This window comes from Triturus cristatus, chromosome 11, assembly GCF_964204655.1.
Source record: "Triturus cristatus chromosome 11, aTriCri1.1, whole genome shotgun sequence".
NCBI lineage: Eukaryota > Metazoa > Chordata > Amphibia > Caudata > Salamandridae > Triturus > Triturus cristatus.
In genome coordinates, this window is record NC_140594.1 from 242,373,340 (window position 1) to 242,381,050 (window position 7,711).

Genomic DNA, 7,711 nt, shown 5'->3' on the forward strand with positions numbered 1-7,711 from the left:
TTAAAAGTCACCCTGATTTTTGGGCGCCCCTATTGCTGAATATTTTAAATAACCTAATCAACTCCCCTATACCCCATACTTGGTCCGCCATTATAATTGTGCCTATTTTGAAAAAGGGGGACCGTTCAAACCCGAGTTGTTACAGGCCGATCTCCCTGATCGATAATACGCTGAAAATTTTGGGGAGGGTCCTGTATAACAAGATCAGGTCATGGGCCGAGGAGTGTCAGATTTTACATCCCTATCAGTTGGGGTTCAGGAGTAATATCGGCACTGTTGAACAATGCCTCAACCTCAACTTGATTATTGGTAAATGTAATGTAGCTGAGAATACACCCATATATCTGGCATTAATGGATCTCACGTCGGCCTTCGATTTTGTTAACAGGTCTCGGCTGTGGACTATCCTTTTAAACTATGGGTTGGACGAGTCCTTTGTATCCTTTTTAGCTTATCTGCATAAAGACCTACACGCCCGGGTGCGCATCAGCAGGGATGGGGAGGTCTCAAAAGTTATTGAAGTTGGCAGAGGGGTCAGGCAAGGATGTGTCCTGGCCCCTCTTCTATTCATTCTGTATATCAACGATCTGAATAAATCTCTGGCAACATTGACCTAAGACGTCCCATGCATTAACGGCAATAAACTCCCGGCCCTGTTATATGCCGACGACGCGGTGCTGATGGGCCGCACCCCAAAAGCTCTCCGTATTCTGGTGCGTGGCTTTGTAGATTTCATGGCCGCCCTGGATTTATGTACTAATTTTAAAAAATCCTTTTTAATGGCGTGTGGGTCAAAGAAGTATTTTAATTCATCAATAGTTTTAAATTTTAACAGTTTACAGAGCACTCGCACTTTCCCATATCTCGGTCTGGTATTTGCCTCAAATGGATTATGGGCGGACCATGTGGCTTATTGCAGGAGGAAGTTCACAAACTCTACTAACATGATACTCCGGCTATCAAAGCCAAGGAATACAGAGGTGGTATCTGCCACTGTTAAAATTTATAGACTCCAATGCATACCTATTGCCACCTATGGCGCTGAAGTTTTGGGACACACTAATAGTGGCATTATCCAGGATGATGAGAATAGATTCTGTCGTAAAATCCTGGGTGCACCTATTTCTTCCTCTAAATATGCTTGTCATTGTGAACTTAACCTGCCATATATCGAAGATTACATTAAGGCTCGCCCAGCATTATTTTGGCTGAGAGTTTGGAGAAATCCCGCGGCCCAACTAACCAGAGAGATAATATCAGACTGTCTGAAATGTGATAAGGGAATGAACATACCTTGGTTGGCTGCGGTACATAAAAGCTTAACCAGTGTGATCTGCGAACACTTATTTTTAAATCCTTTAGACCTTGGCACCACTAGTAATAAATCCATTCTGACGGTTCTTATTCATGCATCCTATAGGGATGCTAGATTGGACAAAGAGTGCAAAAAAGTGTCAGTCGCTAGATACATGTGTATTGAGAACTTTTCACGTGCACCTTCTAGCTACTTATTAAAACCAATTAGTCGCTGGGAAAGGGGGTTACATTTCCGGCTGAGGACTGACACCATGAAATTAATGCTCTCTTTTCCCGCTGGGTTTACCCCTAACCTTGATGTATTGCCATGCCCATGCACTAGCCAACAGAAACAGTCGATGTTGCACTTTTTATTTTTTTGCTGCTATTACTCAATACTCACTAAAAGGTTTTTACTTCCGTATTTTAAAGCCTTACCGGAGATTGACTATAAGGCTGCATATGGGAAGGTCATTGCTTTAAATGACGATGAGCTAACCTTTCGGGTTGGCTCTTTCCTGAAGGCGGCGGTACGTACTCGTAATTCTATGTTCCCCTGCTGAATCTTTGCACCTTATTTTGTTGTTTTCATCTCTAAGTTATATGTTACTCTAATGAATTTTGCACTTTTTTCACCCTGTGTACTGTATTACTGGAGGACTAATTTTAATCTTAACCGGATGTTTTTAACTGTTCCTTTGTTGTTGACATTTTTCTTTGAATATGTTGCTGTTTGTCTGTACTTTTATGGGTATGTATCTGTATCCGAATAAAGTTTATATTGATTGATTGATTGAAAAACTGCTACATTTGTTTTTCACTACAGCAAAGCTTATCTCTCCCAGAGGTTAACATTGGGATTGCCTCAGAAGTGGTTTCTGCAGCTGTATTCTGCAAAAATTGACTCAGTGAGCCCTGTGCGCCAATGGGAACTGACGCAGTGCCCTCTGACGCCGATGCAATGCTGATTCGACTACAGCACAGGTCCCAACTGTGAGGTTCGACGACAATGCAGCACCGATCCGAAGACGCTGCTGTGAGTCTCTACTTCGAAGCAGCACCAGTCCTTCAATACCGACTTCAAGGCTCGACCTCGACGCAAAGACCTAACTGTATGAATTGGAACTAATGCATCGAGTCCTCAAGACCAACACTTGCTCAGCGCTAGGTACTTTTTCAGCGGCACCTCCATGGGTCCTGTAGCCTTCCTGCCCCCCATTATGGTCAGCCTGGAATTTGGAGCTACCCCAGTCTAGTGCAACCTCAAATAACCTTTTAGCTCTATTGACTTATAAGAACTATTTTTGGATTTAAATTTTAAAATTCATATCTCGACTTCTACTGATTGGATTTTTGTTGTTTTGTTCATGGTTTAGTAAGCTAAATATTGTCTAATTGTCTAAACTGGTGTGGAGTATTTTTGGTGCTTTCACTGTGTTACTGTAATTAATGTGTGCAGAAATACTTTACACATTGCCTCCTAAGTTAAGCCTGACTTCTCTGTGCCAAGTTACCAGAGGGTGAGCATAGGTTAATTTAAGTTGTGTATCTGACTTGCCCTGACTAGGATTGTGGCTCCTGCTTGGACAGGGTGCATACTGTGCCAACCAGAAAATCTCAATTACTAAAATTCTGTTATTAAATTTCCTTTAAAACACATTAGACCAAGGGCACCTCTTCTTTTTATCGTCATCTAACGACTCTATGAAACAAACCTCCTATCTTACCGGATAACACACATTACCCCATCCTGCCTGCGGTGGTGTGTTTTCTGCAAGATCATGCAAATACTGGTATTTGTAAGGCTCCCTGACTGCTCTGTTCAGCACCTGCAGCTGGTACAAAAAGCTACAGCACGGTACCTACTCAAACTCCTGCAATAGGGGCCTGTGTCAAGCCACCTGGAGAGGCTTATGTTGTAAAGGAAGATACAGAGTCCATCTGTACATGTAGGTTACTTCTTTATTAGTAGCTTGGTTCCAGCATAGGTGGTCAGGATGGTAGGAGAAGATAGATGTACAGTGGAGAATAGCAGACAAGTAATTTACTACAGCTTACTTGGCTGATAGTACATTTGTCTGATCTGATTTAGGTCTTCTGTTGATTCGACAATTGTTTTCTTGGTAAGCTCCCAAGCTAGACTTCCAAAAAGAGGCTGTGTTAAACTGCACTAGACCCTCCGACTCTATGTAAGTCTACATGTTCTAGTGCCAGGACACAATTTGGTAACCACGTGCTTCACAAGTACCAAATAAATAGATGATGGTTGTCTTTTGGAGGCCTGCATGGGCTCTTATGAGGTTTACATCTTGCAGACAGAAACTGAAGATACACCTAAGAATAGAAACAAGAAGAGTTGGTTATTTCAAAATGTTTTCTTTCAAAGTAAACCTGTTCTGCGAGTTAGAGAATTAGCAGTGATGAGTTTGCAAACGTATGCCATGCATAAGTAATTAAAGCCTCTTGTAAAACCAAATCATGCGTTTAGAAAGTTGAATGACTGCAGTTAGCAACATGCGTCTTGGGAAGGGCTACTTGGGCAAGCTTCAACATGAGATAAATGACCCCTCCTAGTGTTCGTCAGAGGCCAGGGCATCCAGAGAGGAAACGAAAGCAATGTCTCACGTTCCTACAAGCGCCTGCACTCGAAAAGTTTTCCTTACGTTTTGTCCCAACAACAGAGGCCTCTGACCATCCCATAACCCATGCAACTCGCAGGGAATGCAATCGACTAGCAGCAGGGATTTCAAAAGATAATTGCAATCTGAATGAAATGCCAGTGTGCCCCCCGCATTTGTAAACCACAGGGTCAATAACACCCAGAACTGCAATATTAGTGGACCTTTGTTTACAGTGAAGCAAGAGGTGCTGTGATTTCAGTAATGCTTGACACTAACTCTACATCGATTTTTCTGACATTTACCCAATAATAAAGAGAGTTCGTAAAATGAATGAGTGATTTCTATATCAAAGGTGTAAGTGAACCGATAGGCTCGAAGACTTAATCGCAGCTGCTCAAATATGTACCTATTTTCATTGGATCATTATAGCGCACCCAAGCCAAACAGATGGCCTCAGGGTGCTTGAACCAAGATTAAACAAGCAGAAACCAGGTGAAAAACAGTCAATTGAGTAATGGCCAGGTCCTGAAGGGTACTCTGAAACTGAGTTGGCTATCATTTTCTCTGGCTGCAGCTGCTAGGGAGTTCAAGAATCGGACTGGTCGGCTGAAGAAATATCTTCTGCCTTTCCTGTCTTTGTGCAGAGTCAGGGTCTTGAGGAGTGGGCCTAATGTAATGCAAGTAAGGAAAAAGTATTAGCAAAGCCAATAGGTCTCGCTTTTGGGGCCTGCTGGCTTTACCAATGCCTTTAGTGATGCTGCACAGCATCAGCATCGGCACAATGCTGTGCAGCATGGCCAAAAGAAAAAAACTGGAGTGATGATGTGGCCGCGCCATTTTGTAGGAGAGTATATGTGTCATTATGCATGCATGCTTAAAATATGACACAGCTGACTTTTTTCAAATTTACCGATTCCAAATGGATAATTAAATTTAAAAAATGAAAAAGAAGCAGCACAAAAGTGTTTTTTAAGGCGAATGACCAGACAGCATATTGCTGACTGGTCCGCCCGTGCCAATAAAATAATTGTATTTTCCCCCCAAAAAGATGGTGGACATGGGGGCGCTGGTGAGCAACGGGGAAAGCAACACAGGGGCAGAGGAGAAGCACACAAGTGAGAAAGCAACACAGTGCACAGGTTTAGGGTGTGTAGTAAGGGGGAGAAGCACATGAGAGAGAGCTTGTAGCACGAGAGTTACAGCGGCACAGAGTGCAGGGGGTATTGGCAGGTGGAGAAGCACACAAGAGAGAGAGCTGGAAAACATATGCACTCTCATGGAGTGCTTAAACAAGCCAGCCAATAAGAAATATCGTAAAGAGGCTATGCTCCAGGGGAGGGACATTTACAAGATGTCATTGAATAAGAAGCAAGCAAATGAGAGTGACAATAAAGTCAACCAATAGTAAGCAATGAACGCACTGTATGTGCCTGGCAGTTCTTGATAAGGCCTCAGCAGTCCTTTTGTAACCATACTGTTTGTGGTGTCTAGTAGGCTCGGCCTATAAAGGATATCTCTTCGTCCACCTATATAACAAGAAATGAGACTCATAATTGGGAAGCAGTAGTCCACTGCCCTTACTGCACTAATTATTGCTGCAGCCCTGGAGCTAAAAAGCTCCAGGGCCTGCCATGTTGTGTGTGACACACACAACATGGCAGGAATCCTAAAGTCTGCAGCCAGTGGCCTTACTCTGCCATGGTCTGTAACGAATGGAAAGATATGTGCCTTCCTGTCTACTTTTTGGGTAGTAAACAACAGGCATAATTGGGGAGTAGTAGGCACCTCACACTTCTGGTCTCCGGTGCCGAAGCTCCTGTTGCACTGCTAAGGATTGCGCTCTTGGATGAAAAGCTGGGACTGTGGAAGGAGTGAAAATGTAAGTGTTTCCTTTACTCACAGGCAGAGGCAGATAGACTTGCGTTCTGGTTTAGTAGAAAATGACAGTCTTTACTTAATGCTTTACTCTGCACTGTTCTAGTTAGACCGGAAAGAGCATTTCAGCAAGCAATCCCTTCAGGTTTTGATTGGCAGCTCACATGCTGTCAATGAAAACTTCTCCACACTACACAATCAATGTGCTTCAAAGAGCAGAAAAAGAAGTCATTAAATCTTCCAAAAGGTAGTTATTTAATATTACTTTACACCAGTTTAGGACTGCATCTGGCTATTACCTCAAACTCTTTCCACATAGAATGCCAAAATGAATGGCACACTGCAATGCCTTTCATTCAGTAACGATTTAGTCCATGGGTACCCAACATTGGTCCAAGAGGGCTGGTGCTGTGGAAGACTGTAAGGATGCTGACAATAGAAAATTGTATAGGGTGACTCTAGATGGAAATAAGTAACACCATGTAAATCCGGACAGGTCTTGATACGGCCAGACATGACTAGGCCACATCTGAATATAAGATGTGTGGTAAAGTATCTCTCAATATGCCTGCCGACCAGAGAGCCTTCCAGGCACCTCCTTAAACGGCCTTCCACCGTTGGAGCCAGACCCAAAACACACATTCCACATGTTGCTTGGGTCCTTCAACAGAAGCTGATAAGGAAAAACAAGAGAAAATGAAAGGAAACAATTTACACCATAAAAATAATCCGAACAATAATCTATGCCTCCCATTAAAAGGGGGCAATAAATGTATAAGCATGAATCATAAATATAACTTCGAAAGCGTGCGTAAAGTGTGTTAAAGACTGCTGAATGTTAGATGGGTCCTACAATGTTTTACTGTGTACATTTCTGCGGTGGGGTCCCAGCTCAAAAATACTGATTACCCCTGCCCTGCCCAGTGCACACAATCTTAAAAATGGACTGCAGCTGTTACCTAATCAGTTGGGGCCGATAATTTTAAAGAGGCCCCCAGAATGTTTCTTCCCACTGGTGTTTATTAAAGATTCACCTGATAACGGAACTTGGTCTTCTGGTTCATTGAGTTGGTCAGGTCAACATGTCGAGTGCCGAGAACTTTGAAGTTCGTTCTGATTGCCCGTGCGAACCTATCGGGGCTGATCTGACAGTTAGGTGTTAACGGTCGGAGGGAGTGGCCACAAACAAGGAAATGAGACGATAAAAATCTTGATACTTTAGTGCATAATAGAGTTTAAATTACATGCCGCCAGCTGCATTTTATGTGCAAGGCAAATAAAGGGACAGGCGTTAGTTAAATAATCCAACCCTCACTGGGTTTGAAGGACACATAAAGATGGAAATACCCCGAGGAAGAGTTGTCATAGTCATTCAATTCGGAATATATCCGGCCATAGTGTGAGTCGAAATTTAAAGTACCATCTGTTACGATAGTGCTGCTGGTCACTGTAACTGATGGTACCAGTGGCGTAACGAAAGTTGTGGGGGCCCCCCTGCAAGGTACATGGAGGGGGCCCCCGCTCCGGATTTAATCTGGAGCTCCAAGGCCTAAGCACTATCAGAGGTGTGGAATTGTTAAAACAAATCTACTTGTCGAAGGGGCAAAATAGTACAGAAATCCACTTGTCCTAAAAAGAAATCCACTTGCCTTACCTCTTCACTAAATCAATTAGATGGGCAGGTAGAGTGAAAATTCGGTTTTAAATATTCAAACACTTGATACATTGAGTGCCATTCGGAAGAACAGTGTCAACAAAGATTCCATATAGGAATCAGCAATTACACATTAAACGGTGTACATTTTACTGGGAAATCAATATTGCCTATTTACAGGATAACATCATAATGTATTTGCAAAACATATAGAAGGCAGTCACATGTCAGCTAGAACCAAGCAGGTATCCACAAAACATTTGAG

The 7,711-nt window shown here is 42.8% G+C and overlaps 1 long non-coding RNA gene across 1 annotated transcript in view; it reads left to right on the forward strand.

The window, feature by feature from the left end:
• The window catches only part of LOC146783967 (uncharacterized), a 40,929-nt gene extending 34,095 nt beyond the window's left edge, over positions 1-6,834 (forward strand). The window contains exon 3 of the long non-coding RNA XR_014970420.1: positions 2,123-6,834. This is a non-coding gene — a long non-coding RNA (uncharacterized LOC146783967). The remainder of the gene's footprint in view (positions 1-2,122) is intronic.
• Positions 6,835-7,711: the final 877 nt, after the last annotated feature.